This window comes from Lactuca virosa, chromosome 1 (assembly GCF_052849685.1).
Source record: "Lactuca virosa cultivar CGN04683 chromosome 1, Lactuca_virosa_CGN04683_v6, whole genome shotgun sequence".
NCBI classification, from domain to species: domain Eukaryota; kingdom Viridiplantae; phylum Streptophyta; class Magnoliopsida; order Asterales; family Asteraceae; genus Lactuca; species Lactuca virosa.
Window position 1 is genome coordinate 242,336,143 of NC_136426.1, and position 16,195 is coordinate 242,352,337.

The following is a 16,195-nucleotide window of genomic DNA, read 5'->3' on the forward strand; positions in this document are numbered from 1 at the left end:
TCACTATTTACGTCTCGCTGTGTCGTACCGGTTTTGTCGCAAAACTTCGACAGGTCATAACTTCTTCGTTATAACTCGGATTTCGGCATTCTTTATATGTACGGAATCCTTGTAACATATACTACAACTTAGTTAATATTATTCATCCTAAATAATCTTCTATCAAAATGTCATTTTTGACGCTTATCGTCTCTAAATTGACTAGCCCGAATCTACGGGCATTACAATATGGCCCCAAACTTTTGAGTATAAATAAAACTCCTTTTATTTAATCATCATATTGATTACACATTATTCATTGTATAATGTTTCGGGTAATCAACTTATTACTTGAATTATAACAACAATTGTCCCATGCTCTTAGCATGCACACTATGTTTACCTATGGTCCTTACTTTTTGAAATAGTATAATTGAATAACATTTTCAATCACACTCATTTCACAATTCCCAATCCTTACCACAAGTGTGAGAATACCAAATTCTTTCCACTTATAGAATATGTTAGATTTTAACATTTTATGCAACGATCATTTCGTAATGTCATAGCGCCAAAGTGACAAAGACTTTGCCAATTAAATTACAAAGTCATCTATTGGAGATTGTTGCAAGAAAATTCCATAGATATGAAGTCTCACATTCAAAGTACATTCCTTTGAACATCCTTCTTGCATAAAAGTTTCTAATATAGACATATAGATTCTTAATGTCCAACTCCCAATAAGAAAACATTTCCATATTTGCCATATGAAAACTCATCATATCTAATAATAATAATGTCAGTATGGTCCTTCCATTACTATACTTCCAATTGCTCACAAGCGACCAATCCTCGGCGAACCTTAGATTGTCCTCTTGACAGTTGATTAACCACTTTTAGTCATATCTGGTTCCAATCCTTTTTCCCTCTTAATGCCCTAGGCATTTGGAAAATTTTAGAACACATGAATATTATAGCATATGCAATCGATCCTATGCCCGAAGCATATGGGATACGATTCATAATGTCTTACATAAAGACGTGATACTTGACCAGTCTTTTGCTACAATATCTCTATTTTCCATGTTCTCATAATTCGAACTATGAAGAGGGATGCCGTAATCATAATTGAATTTGAGAACACAATCTTAATTTTATATGACTAAATTAGATTAAAAAAAATCAATCCAAGTTTTTAGAACTGAAATGAAGTATAAAACTCTCTCCCTTAATTATAGCAAAACAACTTTTCAACCCTTGCAACTTTGCGAATTGAACATTTTGTTTTCTATAATTAATATTGCTATCTCGCAATACATACCATAATTATCATGCTCCCACTCACATGATGATTATATCTTTTCCAAGCATAACACTTATGCTCCCACTAGCTTTGACACGTATTCAGAAATTAGTTGGACTTCTAGAAACCAAAACTTATTGACTTTCTTTACCAAAGTTCAGATTTCTGAAACCAAGACGCTTCGATAAGCTTTTATCAAAGCTTCTCGAACTCATACACCTTTCCTTAGATAACCCATATGTGTGTTTAAACAATTTTAGAACTTATAACAATAGGTCTAAAATGTTCAGACCCATTTGTCATTTCCTACAATTCGAACTATGAAGAGGGATGCCGTAATCATAATCGAATTTGAGAAATGCAAATTACATAATGCTATCTTCAAAATCTCTCTTAGTGAAAGCGTTTCTTCACAATCATTTTCATGAAGGAGAGAAACCTTATGACACTCAGATTTTGTGGTGTATGTGTTCCTATCCATGTGAATTTGTCATAACCATAATCATAAGACAATAATTGTGACAAATCCAAACTCTTATGGATCGAACTTGTCCATTCTTAATTTCTTGCCATCAAGGGTCCCACCATTGCTTACAAGTTATTGAGCAGCTCACCCCTACCTTTCAATGTACTTTCCATTGATCAAGGTGCCTTGCCCCTATGCAACCCATTGAGAACTCATAGAACTGACATGCATAGTTGACCAAACTGGAATGGCACAGAAACAAGAATATGTCAACACGATAAGTTAGAAACCTCAAGTCGTGTGCTAGTAATTAACAGCAGGTTTACTCTCGATTAGTTCTTAAAACTTTTTAAGATCTTTAGACTCCCACTGATCTCTTAACATATTAGATTCTCTTATCAAGAAACATTTCTTGACAAAACAAATATTCAAGAGTTAGTGTGTGTTTATATCAAGACAAAACCTACACGCAATTTGGTACTAGTTGGTCTTTGTCTTATTCAAGACATCACAATTTACCAAAATGTGAAAGTGTAAGAACATTCCTACTTAAGATTATGTCACTCAAGTCACAATCTTGGAGTATGACTCTAAGACTTGATTTTGGAACGAAGTACGATACATATTATTGACTTAACCACTACAACAATTCTTGATTCCTCTTCTTAGCCAAACTAGTGCACTAAGGTGTCCTTAGAGGATGAATTGTAATATGGTTCCTACGATTACCAAGATGATCATAAAACACGATACAAAAGTACTCTCCCTTCTTCTTGGATTGGAGAAACTTTTTATCTTTCTACCTTCATTGATTCTACTTATTCGTTCTGCCATTCATTGAAACTTTTCAATGATTCAGAATTACACTTAATCTTGTAAGTATAACTACATTTACTAGACTTTTAGTAAATCATGACGAATAATGTTATTGTTATTTATGGTGGACTTGACCAGTACACAACATTGTGAACTCGATCTCCTAGTCCTTCACTTGACTCTTTGTCAAGGAATTGGCCTTAAATTTTCTAAGTACCAAGATTTCCATACATCACATGATTCAAATCATATAATTCCAAGCTTCTGTCCCATTGAAACTTGGGCGATGGGAATCTTTCCTTACTTAGAAAATTATGACATTACCATAAACAACATAACTAAGAATCACATCCATTTAATATTGCTTATAATAGAAACACACAGACACCAATTTTCACAATTGCCATTGCAAGAAAATATAAATAAGACAAAATCAAAATTTATTTTATTGCGGAAAAAATATATCCTTATAATGCAAATGAAAACTATGCTATTACATATTCCTAAGCAATTTATCATAACTCTAAGCAGCAGCTCAAAAATCAAATATAATCTTATCACATCAAATGTATTAAGCTTCCTTTCTTTAAGCTTCCTTTCTTTTCTTCGATCCTTCAAAACATCAAATGTAATCTTATCACATCATGTATTAAGAATCTCCAAATAGGAACTTAATGGAGTTAAATAATGGATTTTACCTGAAGCAGAGTCATACATCTTGACTCTCCCATCTCTTAGATCTCTCAGGTAGGCAGGGCAGCTTCGTAACCAATGCCCATTCTTTTGGCAGTAGAAAGATATGGACTCTTCTGGAATGGCACACGGGACTATCTCAGACTCATCCTTTCTCTTACGTACAGAAGACTTTTCTGGACTTCCAATGTTGCCATTGCCCGTAGAAGGTTGGGATATTGATTTATCAGACCAATTTGCTCGACCAATGCGCCAAATCATTTCTGATTCAGCAGCAATAAGCAAATAAGTCAAATCAATAAGGGTCATGTCGTGGTCCAACATATAGTACTCTCTAACGAACTTACCATATGATTTGGGAAGTGATTGAAGAACCAAGTCAACAACCAACTTCCTTGAGACATCGACATCCAACATCCTTAACCTGTCAATGTGTGACTTCATCTTTAAGACGTGTGCATACACATACTTTCCATCTTTGTGTCTTATTGCCAATAGGGCTTGAGTGACCTTGAACTTTTCAAATCTTTGAACACGTGGGTCGGGGAGAATTATTGGAGGAGGTGGAGGAAGTGAAGCATGAATTCAATTTCCACAATCCAATCGTGGAACATCATCTTCACGTGGAAAACTTTTTCCAACGGATTCAGGAAGACCATAGTTGTGAGACTTTGACATCTATAAAACAGGAGAAAATTCAAGTTAGTTGATCGAGTCCTTAATAAAACACCCAAATGAGATATTAAGGCTAGGACCCATCACAATATTCTACAAACTGGAAGAGGGATGCCGTAATCCAATTTGCAGAATATTTGAAGGTAAGTAAATGAAGATTTACCAATTTCCACCATGAAAAATGAAAAAGAAGGTTAAGTTTTAAATGTATTGGAAACTCCTAGATCTTTTGAGACTCATTGAACTTTTCAATGGCATGTTTAAATCTCGATATGCCCCTCGATTTGTGACTGGGATGCCGAGGATCACAAAACAGGGTGTGAATAACCATGCAAATATACATGGTGCCCCCAATGTTACAGTCACCTATTCGATGTGTCGGTTAACCACACACGCTCCACCGAACTATTACAAACATTGAGTCACCCTTTGCCACCTTTGCTTAGAACCCAATTAGTGTGGCGGTTAACCACACACGCTCCACTAACGTCTTAGCAAGGGTACAAAGTGTAATTTCATGGAATTGCATCAAATTCACTTTTTCCTAAAGTAACTAAGATTGGGAATTTAATAAAAGCATTTAGTTACTTTATTAATCATTATACTTTTAATGAGGAATTAGTTGCCTTATCCTATCCATTCGGCTAACGACCCTCCACCAATCAAGGAAGCGGTGGGTGAGAGTGGACACCCATTAAATGGCTATTTTATAGGCCATAACCTTATACCCCCTTATAGATCGGCTTCGTGAATGAGGCCTACTAACGGTAAGACTAGCTTAATCTTATACATATATATAATTATTACTCTTATAATATTATAATAGTATAAGGGTGTATTTTAAACATTTCAAAATACTAGGGTTTTAATCATATTTAAAATTTTTCGAAAACTAAAACCTTTTAATTTTAAAATCTTATTAAAACTTTGATTTAATAATTATCTCAATTAAACAATTAATTTAAATTATTAAATCTTGTAGGATAACCTATTAAAGTAAACAATTAATTTTAACCTAATCCCTTTATCCCCTAAAATTCGAAAATTTGGGATGGGATAATTCAAAAGATCTTTAATTATCTATTTAAACAATTAAGGGATAATTACAAGATATGGCATTATCCAAATCCCTAAAATTTGAGAATCTTATCATGGGGACAAGGCAAATTTCGAAATCCTAGGGTTAGACAACCCTAATTTCGAAATCTTGGTGGCTAAGGAAAGGGTTTGGGAAACCCTAATACAATTCGAAAACTAGGGTTTTGTAATCCTAATTTCGAAAATCCAAGCCCTAGGGTTTATTAGCCATAAACCCTAATTTGTCAAATTCATACATTTGTATCAAATCTAATTGAAAACAAAAACCAAAGGCTCTGATACCACTGATGTGTTTTATACAAACAATCCTATGTGTGCATGCAACCCTAATTGGATCTATGTTTTCACTATTAGACATACAACTTTATGAACACAAAAGGAAACCTAGCATGCATCTACTATTTTCGAAATTGACATAGGAGAATAGAATACATACCTTTTGTTGTTATATAGTAATAACAACTAATTCCTTGAGTTTCCTTAGCTCTTGAAAGCAAGTACCACAAGTGTAGTACCTCTAATGGCTCACAAACACACTTTGAGTGAGAGGATGAATATGAGAGAGAGGAGGAAGGGTACTAAGCTCCAAAATTCGGCTCTAGTAGGGTTTTCCCAAGGGGTGGCCGAATTCTAGTGCCTTAGGGTGCTATTTATACTTGAGGCTAGCTAGGGTTTCAAGGTGGAAACCCTAATCCCTTAGCTTAGGGCCTAAGCAAGTCCATGGACTCCTTTCCTTAAGCCCTTGGACGAAAACTCCTAGATCCTTCTAGGATTTTTGTTCAAGCCTTAATAAAGGTGATCCAGTAGCCCAAAGTCTCAACTATCAAATAATTACAAAACAACACCTGTACTTTTAATTAATTCCTTTAATCCCGAAATTAATTCCTAATTAATTTCTGATTAAATACTAATTAATAATATGATTCCAAATTAATATATTATTCATATAATATATTAACAAATCATATTTATACCCCAATTTATTATTCTTAACAATAAACCAGCCTCTCTCCTCAACAGTCATCCTGTCTAGTCACCAGTGTGAAGGCAACCTAAAAGGACCATGCTCACAATCGGGTCAAGTACATACCAAAATAGTTATGGACTTAGACACTAATCCAACAACTATTTCATGTTAACTAAAAAGTAGAATATGATTTAATATTTCTGATACAATTGACAGATGAAAGATGTGGAAGTGGCTAAATTACCGAGTCATTCTATAACTACCATCAAGCCTGTTGCCACTTTACTGTGAATAGACCATGTATATGTTGACTGAATAGGTAATTTACCTTTTTACCTTTCTTCCCTCTCCCTTTATTTTTCCTTTCAACTCCTCACATTTGATGAATATTTTTAAAATTGATTAATATTTTGATATTAGTCTTTTGGAATGTAAGGGTAAAATGGCCATTTAGTGTTTTTTATTGACTTAATCTTGTGTGATATTGTTATGAAGGTCATTTGGCAGCAAGAAGCCATATATACAGTTTTGGTGTGGTACTCCTTAAGCTTTTGACAGGTTGGCGATGCATTGACAAAAACCGTCCATTTGGTGAGCAAATATTGGTTGTATTTGCTAAGCCTTTTTTGAGTAGCAAACGAAAGATTCTTCACGTCATAGACCCATGTATCGAAGGCCTGATGAAAGAACCCAAATACATGCCGAGTGCTAATGAGTTGGATAAAGCATTGGAGCAGATTCGGGAGTTGCAGAAAGCATTGGAGAATGTTGGAATGGAATCAGTGAGAAAAGAGATTCGGAATGGAAATGGGAATGAGAACAAAAAATTTTGTTATCTATGGGGATATTTTGGTGTACAGTTTTCGAGTGTTGATGAATATATAATTCAAACTCACTTTGTTAAATTCAAGCTCAAGTCTTGGTTTCTGGCTATTTTGGTTATTTAATTACTGCATTTTACGAGTTTTATTTATATACCTTGTAAAGAAATAAAAATGCATTTATGAATGTAGGCTATTAAAAACGAAAGTATGATGCTAATTTGTGAAAAAATGAAAGTATGATACTATCTCTGATATAAACTGAAAAGTGGGTTGCTATTTGTACTCATAAATGTAACTTGTTGGTTATGCTGCAACTAACAAGTAAGGTCGTACAATTGTTAAAAGTATAAGTGCATTGCAAATTATGATTCAAAAGTGATAAGTACATTGCTATTTTGGATAAATATGAATAATAAGTTGTTATTTAAAGCTCAATCCACAAAAACAATACATGGTTTATACACTTTTTGTCAACATATACATGGTTTAGTTACTATACAACAACCCAACGTTTTCTAGAGTTTTTATAAGTCTCTTTTAATTCTTCCAACATTCCCACCAAATCTCGAGCAAAGAAACCCAATTCAAGATGTTGTAACGAGATGATGTGTTAAAATATGTTAATGTGCAATTTGTAATGTTCTGGTTACTGTTGAGTTTATCTACACATAAGTTTGATGGTTTTTCTCCTTGTTGGACGATTTTGCCCCTGTCCCAAAAATTCGAATTCAACCTCGGTGCTTGATAAACTGCATTTGGTTCACATATATAAATACATAATGAGTAAAGTGACTTGAAATGACAAACAATTATTCTAAAAAATTGCTAACAAACCGTTATTCTAAAAAATCATCATCTTTTTTCTCTTCAAGGTTCTCTCTTTGAAAATAGTTGATTTCACTTTACTTGAGAAACTCCCCCATGACATCTTCTCTCTTTTCAAGAATAAAGCACTCAACTTCTTTGCATTTGGTCTAACTGTTATTTTATGCCCCATATACCTCTTGTAAACAAACAAACAAATGAATACACAACAAGCAAATGAGGCTTAATCCAGCTGATATCTTCTGGCTTTAAGTTTATCACAAAACCAAATCTTATGTTATGATGTGTGGAATAAAATGGTGATCCATGTGCATAGTAAAGATAAATCAACAGACATTTCCAAAAATACCCCTAATGTTGGATAGCAAAAACAGATGAGGTTCAAGCCATATTGATGGCCATTATATCAAAGTTTATTTATTATTTTTTTTGAAATTAATCTGTTCAATGCAAGTAAATAGAAATATGTTCAACCTGAGATAAAAAACAACAAAAAAAATAGAATTTTTTCATTAAAAAACTAGAAAAGACAAGTTGCAAGAAATAGCAATGTAATTACTCTTTTAACCGATAAAAGCAATGTTAATTACTCTTTTACATGCTCATTTGCGAATGCCATTTTCGTAATTATTGAAAATAGCTTCTGTTAGTAATCTTAAACCAGAAGTTATATCTCCTGATGCAGCCATTCCGGCTAGGAAAAGACTAAAAAAAGAAAAAACATTTTTTATTATTAAGAAAACGAGTTATGGGGAGTTTATAGGAAACAAGGAGGTGATGAGTTACTTGATGTTGAGTTTCTCTCGGGCATTTCATCGAGCACCTTATGTGCACAACTTATCTTCTTCCCCTAGTAGCCCATTTAAATGATTACAGTACCATACCTGAGCCACATACACAATCAGATAGGTCAGCAACAAGCAACAACAACAGGTTTTTGTGAGAGGGATAGAATTGCTCACTTCCTTGGTGGTAAAACTTTTCATGACTTTAGAGTGGCGAATCTTCTGACCGGACGATTTTTGTGAATGTTGGACCATCTCACTGGATTGCAATGTTGAAGTAAGTAGTCATAATACATCTGGTAGAAGAAAAAGCGTAACTACCTGATCACTCTCATTAGAGCATACTCCTTCTCTCTTGATATCATTTGACAATACAATTTCATAGCGAGAAATCAAAATTGAGGCGAAACTAGGTCAAAATATTAGCTAGGGGAGCTTAAATTCCAGTTTCATCGAGCTCCTAAACCCATTCATCATATTTATCCAAAATAAGAAAAACCAAGTAGGTGAAGAAGCCGAATACACTCCTAAACTTAATTGAAACCAAAATGTAAACAACTACAGTACGATTTAGGTGAAGGTTGAGGGGTGAGCGAAATAAGGGAAGAAATTTTTGTTCTTGATGCGGCAGTGTGTGGTGAATGAATCGGCGGTGTCTGAATCCGTAAATAGGTGCAGGCTACTGTTCTTTTGTAGGTGTAGAGAAAGAATGGAGGAGGTGTAATACAGCTTTCCGGTGAAGAGAGAGAAGGGAGGAGGAAAAAGGGATAGGTGGTGGTGGTGGCGGCGGATGGGAACGCCGGTGGGTAAAGGGAGAATGTGAAAGAATCGATGTAATCATAAAAATAAGGAAAAAGGGTAAAACATCTATTAAAACTACGTAGTTTTAATAATCAGGGTACACAACCTTACGTACGGGTATATTCAGTTTTCCCATATATATGTCGACATGGTTATGAGTGGTTGGGTTGAGGCGGACCTGCTTTGTGCTGAAGGCCAACAGGCCCAGGGTGTCCCAGATAGACTGAAGGCTAGGGGCGTACCAATCAGGCCGAAGACCCGGAAAACGTTCCAGATAGGCTGAAGGCCCGAAGTGGCATACCAGTTATGCTGAAGGTTCTGTGAGCGTACCAGATAGACTGTAGGACGGTAGGGCGTTCCAGTCAGACTGAAGGCTCTGGATGCATGTTGTTTATTGTATTCTTCTGGTTTTGTGTTGTGTTGGTACTTTGGGGGAAACTTACTAAGCTTTGGGCTTACAGTTTTAGATTATGTTTCAGGTACCTCAGAGGATCGCGGAAAGGCGAAGGTGATCGTGCACCTCATCATGTTATGTTTTGGGATTTTGGGAAAACTCTGATGATAAACATGTTTTGAAAACTATTATGTAAACAATTATGATTTTGGATGGTTGGAAAAATTTTAAATTTTTTTGAAATTTTATGAATGTTATAGATGTTGGTGTCAGAGATGACGAAAGGACCAAGTTAACGCTAGAAGAACATGCTAAGATGCATACTTCCTAGGATTGACTCATATGAAGTAGTTGTCAAAGGATATGTGGCCAAAATGCAGACTTCCTAGGATTGACTCTTATGAAGTAGACGTGAAAGATATACAGTGGAGAGGCAGACTTTCTAGGATTGACTCCTATAAAGTAAATAGTAAATGATGGTGAAGTGAAGAGATAGAATGATATGCATGGTGAATTGCATGTGTCAATAGATGGTACAAATAGTTGGAGAACATTCTTCTCCATACCACTAGAGTATGCAATTGTAGTATGTCATGCTGACTGGGCACTATACGAGAAAGAATTCATATGAAGAGCTTGGAAGTGGAATTCCTAGTGACCTAGGAAAGGCATTAGAATATGCTAGATCGGGCATATGTGTGGGAAAGCACATGGTTGTTAGAGCGCCTAGGAGAAACGCAAAAATCCTAGTGGAGTCTAAGGAAATTTCTTGCATGTGCTCATTTGAACACATACAAATGTGTTAAATTGCTTTGTGGTTATCATGTGTAGTGACTTGGGAATTGCGGGACAATTCTTGGGACTAGTATGAATATGTGTGAAATGTAGTATAGGCGTGTACTACCGGAAGCATATTGTCACACCCCCAAAACCTATGAACGGCGGAAACGTTCTGGGGTGGAGGACGTCATGTACAGTATCACAACAATGCAAGTAGTAAACAAGCAACAACATCATCCATTGCATTAATAATATAATTTCATACAAGTGTGTTCTGTCAAGTTTTAAAGACACCAAAACAATATACATCAAAAATATAAGATGAGTCTGGAACGAGCTCCATCTTCTCAAAACCTGGCTCTGGTACCTGTCTACTGGTGACCTGAGAATACAAGTTATTTTGAAAGAGTTTATCAGCTTTAAAGCTGGTGAGATCATAAGTATATTAGTGTCTGTGTTTGTATGAAAGCATTTGTAAGATGTTCTGTAAAATGTACTGTATATGTTTGTAAAAAGTTTGTATTTGTTTGAACTCTCCTAGAAAACCCTATGTTTCCTACTAAAAGTAGCCTTCTACCAAGGCATCTAGTGTCTGTGTGTGTATCTCTTGTAAAAGTGTGTATTTTCCCAAATCCGACTATCATTAACCAAAAATATAGTTTTTACATCATTGTTTATTGTGTGAATAACACAAAGTAAAATGTAAGGGAAAATGTTATAGTACTGTAGTGATGTATTAAGTAACTACTGCTGTACTAACTACCTTAAGCCAAATGTATATTTTAAGGTAACATGTGATCGGCCTGTATCTTGCTACCGAATCAATAGTAAAACGACAATGTAAGATGCCGTAAAAATGATGTTTGACACCCGTAGACTTGCAAGTCCCACTGTAGCGAGCAGCAAGGTGTAGGATAGTCAATCCAGTATAGATCTATACACAAACTCATACGCTCCCCAATTAAGGAGATTCTGATACAAAAACAGTCATGGCAGGTAGTGCCATGCCCTGTTTAATGGCTCACATAAATGTATTTATGTAAATGTTATATGATTTGTGTGCTAGCTGTATCGTGTTCTTTCTCTGTCTAGCCTGTATGTTTGTTTCTCGTCATAGTGTCTATTGTTTGTTTCTCATCACTCTGTATTATGTTTGTTTCTCATCATAGTATGTATTGACTCATGTATGAACTGACTCATTGTATGTTTCATTGTTCTAGTAATAGTCTCTTCCTAAACTACCCCTATGGTAGCTTACTAGCAATGTATGAACATGTTTGTATACCCTTGCTACCCAAGGGCATGAAACTGAATGAAAGAAATAACCTTTTATATCTATATTCATATACATAATATATAACTAGGATTTAAACGACCTTCGGACAACTAACCTTGATACCCTAAGTCCACAACCAAACAAGGAACAGGAAGTAAGGTAGGCTAGCAGTCCTAAGTCCTTTCAATCCTACTTATATAACTATATCTATATAGATACACAGAATATAAGTTTAAAAGAGTTTAAGTAAAAGTATTTGATAAGTAAAAGAGTTGGTAAGACAGTTTGAGGTAAAACAGTTTGATAAACAGTTTGAAAAGTAAGAAAACCATTTGTTTGGTAGTTATTAATCACATGTGATTGATATAATAACTATAATTGTTTAACTTGTATCCCCCCCCCCCATAAAAGCATTTAAAAACATTTAAAAGGTTAATTAAGGGGTATGAACTCACCTGTAGTGAGTGGTTTGGATGAACTGAAGAGATAGGATTGCTAGGTGTCAAGTGAAGACTTGTACACACACAATGATCCTATTTAACATATAAATACACATATATGTATTCAATTAGTCTTTTAAACAACTAATTTATAAAGTTAAGACATCCTAAGACAAGTTAAACACTTTATATAAGTGTTATAAGTCCCAAGGATTGCATCTAAGTGTTGTAGGACCAAGCTATGGGGTTTAGGGTTCAAGGGAACCCCTTTCATGAGTTTACGGTTTCTTGACCATAACCACATGAGTTTACGATCGTAAACTCATGAGTTTACGGCCGTAAACTCGCACCCCTTTGACCATTTGTTGTTTTGAAGGTTTCTAAGTCCTTAGAAGTGTTTCCTCATGAAGTATAAGCCTAAGGAAGAAGTTAGGGCACCATTTCACTCCTATTTGGAGTTTACGGCCCTAGGACCATTTCCCTTTGGGTTTACGGCCGTAAACCCCTATGGATGATGGTATTTTGATGTTTTCAAGTCCTAAACACATTAAGGTATAAGTCTAGACTAGTTTCCAAGGCTAAGGAAAGGACTAGGGTCACTTTGGCCCCTTAAGAAGGGTTTACGGTCCAAGGCGTTCTTGGACCGTAAACACCTTTGATCTTGGTGTTTCCTTGTGTTTTCTTGATGTAAAGATGTGTAGCAAGCTTAAACATACTCTAGGATAGAAGTACTTACAATATAGAAGCTTGAAATGAGCCAAAAGTCCAAGAACACTAGTGTGTGTTCTTGGTGTTCTTGGTGAAACTTGAAGATTTGATCTTTTGGAAAGATCTAACGGATAGAAGTGTGTTAAATCACTAGATTAAGTGATATACTAACTTAAAAGGGCTAGAAACACTTACTAGATTGAAGATCTTGAATAAAACTTGGATGATACTTGAGAGGATTTGATATTTGTTCTTGAGAATTTGGTAAAATGATATAAAATGACTAAGTGTCATATATATTCTCTCAAATTTAGGGTTTTTGGCTGTAAATATTTTATTCAGGCAGTAAACTCCAATTTCTTGGAGTTTAGGAATAACAGTGTTGCACTATAACCCTAAGGCATCCTCTCTCCTAATATCTCCTAAAGTGTAAATCCTAAAATACTCAAACTCATTCCAAAAAGTCTGAAAATTTAACAGTAATTGTTTTGACTTCTATTGACTTGATATGTTATACAGAATAGAAATTTCGGGTTGTCACACATATGATTCGTACTTGGATCAGAGAGAGTCACAAGGTTACTAAGACACTGGTATGTGAGTTTGTTTTGTATGTTCCGTTATTACCTGCGATATGGTAATGTCTAAGAAAAGTAGTTTTTGGTTTAGTACAAACAGTCTGTGAGAACACGCAGACATAAATATTTTCCTATCTGTAAACATAAGTGCTAAAATAAGATTTTTCAAAAACAAACACCACCTTAAGGTTTGAAAACTCATATTTTGGCTGCCAAAACTCTAACCCTTATATCCTATAAATAATATTACTCTTAACTTTTTAAAGGGAAATCTCCAGAAAAGTCTTAAAATTTTACCCTAATTTACGAAAAAGTCTCAAACTAAAATTTGTTTACGAAAAAGAAAAATGGCGATTTGACCCTTTTTTTCCGGTTTACCGGTTTTATTATTTACATGTTTCACTAAAGTCCCATTATTTTACCATGATTTGCGAATAAGTCTCAAAATAAAATTTACTGATGATTTGACCCTTTTCTTCATGTAACATATATTTTATCGGTTTCACTGCTGACTTAGACACCTAGTCATTAAATTAGCTGATAAGATGAATAAGATGAGTTATATAATGTCACATTTACTGTAAAATTTGATACCCATCTCATCGGCTCATTTATGACTATGTATCTACGTCAGCAATGAAACCAATAAAGTGTGTGTTTCTAAGAAAAAAGGGCAGAAAATGAGTTGATGTCTCATGAGATGAATATATTGGGTTACATAAGATTAGATAGATAATTTGATATTTCTTATAAACGTAAAAAAATAACGCAATTGTTGTTAGTTTATGTGATTATTGTAGTCTTCGTTGGATGCATTTTATGTTCCAAAAAGATATACAATACATCTGGATATCAAGTTATATGCTAAACATAACATTATATAACTCAACATATCTATCTCATCATCTCATTTAATGACTATTAGCTGATAAGATGAATAAGATGAGTTATATAATGTCACATTTACTGTAAAATTTGATACCCATCTGATACCCATCTCATCGGCTCATTTATGACTATGTATCTACGTCAGCAATGAAACCAATAAAGTGTGTGTTTCTAAGAAAAAAGGGCAGAAAATGAGTTGATGTCTCATGAGATGAATATATTGGGTTACATAAGATTAGATAGATAATTTGATATTTCTTATAAACGTAAAAAAATAACGCAGTTGTTGTTAGTTTATGTGATTATTGTAGTCTTCGTTGGATGCATTTTATGTTCCAAAAAGATATACAATACATCTGGATATCAAGTTTTATGCTAAACATAACATTATATAACTCAACATATCTATCTCATCATCTCATTTAATGACTAGGCGTCCGGGTCAACAATGAAACCGGTAAAATGTATGTTACATAGAGAAAATGGTCAAATCATCAGTAAATTTTATTTTGGGACTTATTCACAAATTAGGGTAAAATAATGGGACTTTAGTGAAACAGGTAAGTAATAAAACCGGTAAACCGGAAAAAAGGGGTCAAATCGCCATTTTTACCGGTAATTCATGCTTTTTCGTAAACAAAATTTAGTTTGAGACTTTTTCGTAAATTAGGGTAAAATTTTAGAACTTTTCTGGAGATTTCCCCTTTTTAAACAAGAAACTTGGTTAGTAGGTTGTATACTGATCAATAAAAATAAACTAATTAATAATAGTTATAATGCTAAGCTAAGCCCCTTGATAATGTAAGTGAAGCAATTGAGTTTGTAGACAATATTAAAAAGAAATATTGTTCTTAATCAACAAAGTGTTATAAAAGCGTGGAATTACAAACAAGCTCAAGGTAATCACAGTGAAACAAAAGTATCAAACTATTTTAGTTTCAAGTGTGCGCCAATTATATGTTCTGAGTTTGAGTTACAACAGTAAAGATCTCAAGGTTTGTGTTATCCTTGCTGCGATGAGAAATTTACTTTGGGTCATAAATGTAAAAGAAAAGAACTAAGTTTGGAAGAAGATAGTGCTACGAATAATGAGACAAATGAAGATGCATACATTACTAGAGAAACTGTGGAAATAAGAGACAAGGTATAGGTGCATTTGAATCCAGAGAAGTAGAAAGTCGGAGGGTAAGAGATCAACGAACAAAGAGTGGCCGTTTTAATTGTTTGTGGGGCCACCCATAATTTCGTATCAGCATTTGAAATTTCCAACTAAAAGAATAGAAAGTTACAAATTCCAACTGGAATGGGGATAGAAGTCAATAGAAGATGAGTGTATGATTATGCAAGGATTGGAATTTGAAAGTGGTTGAAGAATTGTTGCTCTCAAGTTGGGTAACTCAGGAGTGAATATTAGGAATGCAGTGGTTAACTACTCACACTAATTGGGGAACTCAAGTAATAAAGTTCCAAATTGGAAAAGAGAAATCGGTATTATGGGGCGATTCATGCTAACATTGAAATCGATTAGTAAGTGAAATCAATGCAGCAAGGACATGGAATTCGGGTAGATTTTGGGGGTTTAACAAGTCCTAGAGATATCTATAAAACTTGGTGAAAACTTTTCAAATGCACAAGGGATTTCTCATTCCATTTAAACATGAGAATGGACTTTTATCAAGGGGAGACATTCACACCTGCTAAAAAGAACGTGACAGATGGGACAAGCAAGTATTGTATTGTAGCCTCAGCCTCAGACATAAATCTGGGTTAAAAAAGGATTTGATTGTTTTCCCCTCAATCATTTTGTTCATTTTCTCCAAGACACTCACTTAAATCTTCACTGAAGTGTACAATTTTCACATTTCTTAACAGAATAATCCACAATTTTATAAGTCCACA

At 34.5% G+C, this 16,195-nt stretch overlaps 1 long non-coding RNA gene across 3 annotated transcripts; it reads right to left on the minus strand.

Annotated features, from left to right (window-relative positions):
* Positions 1–7,156: 7,156 nt before the first annotated feature.
* On the minus strand, positions 7,157–9,313 carry LOC145165615 (uncharacterized). 3 transcript variants are annotated; one of them, XR_013740144.1, is made up of 4 exons: positions 8,753–9,312; positions 8,609–8,690; positions 7,656–8,530; positions 7,157–7,570 (listed from the first exon to the last, which is right to left on the minus strand). It is a non-coding gene; the product is annotated as an uncharacterized LOC145165615 (long non-coding RNA). The 3 variants fall into 3 exon arrangements; XR_013740148.1 differs by having other exon boundaries at positions 7,656–7,824; positions 8,433–8,530; positions 8,609–9,291; XR_013740142.1 differs by having other exon boundaries at positions 8,609–9,313.
* Positions 9,314–16,195: the final 6,882 nt, after the last annotated feature.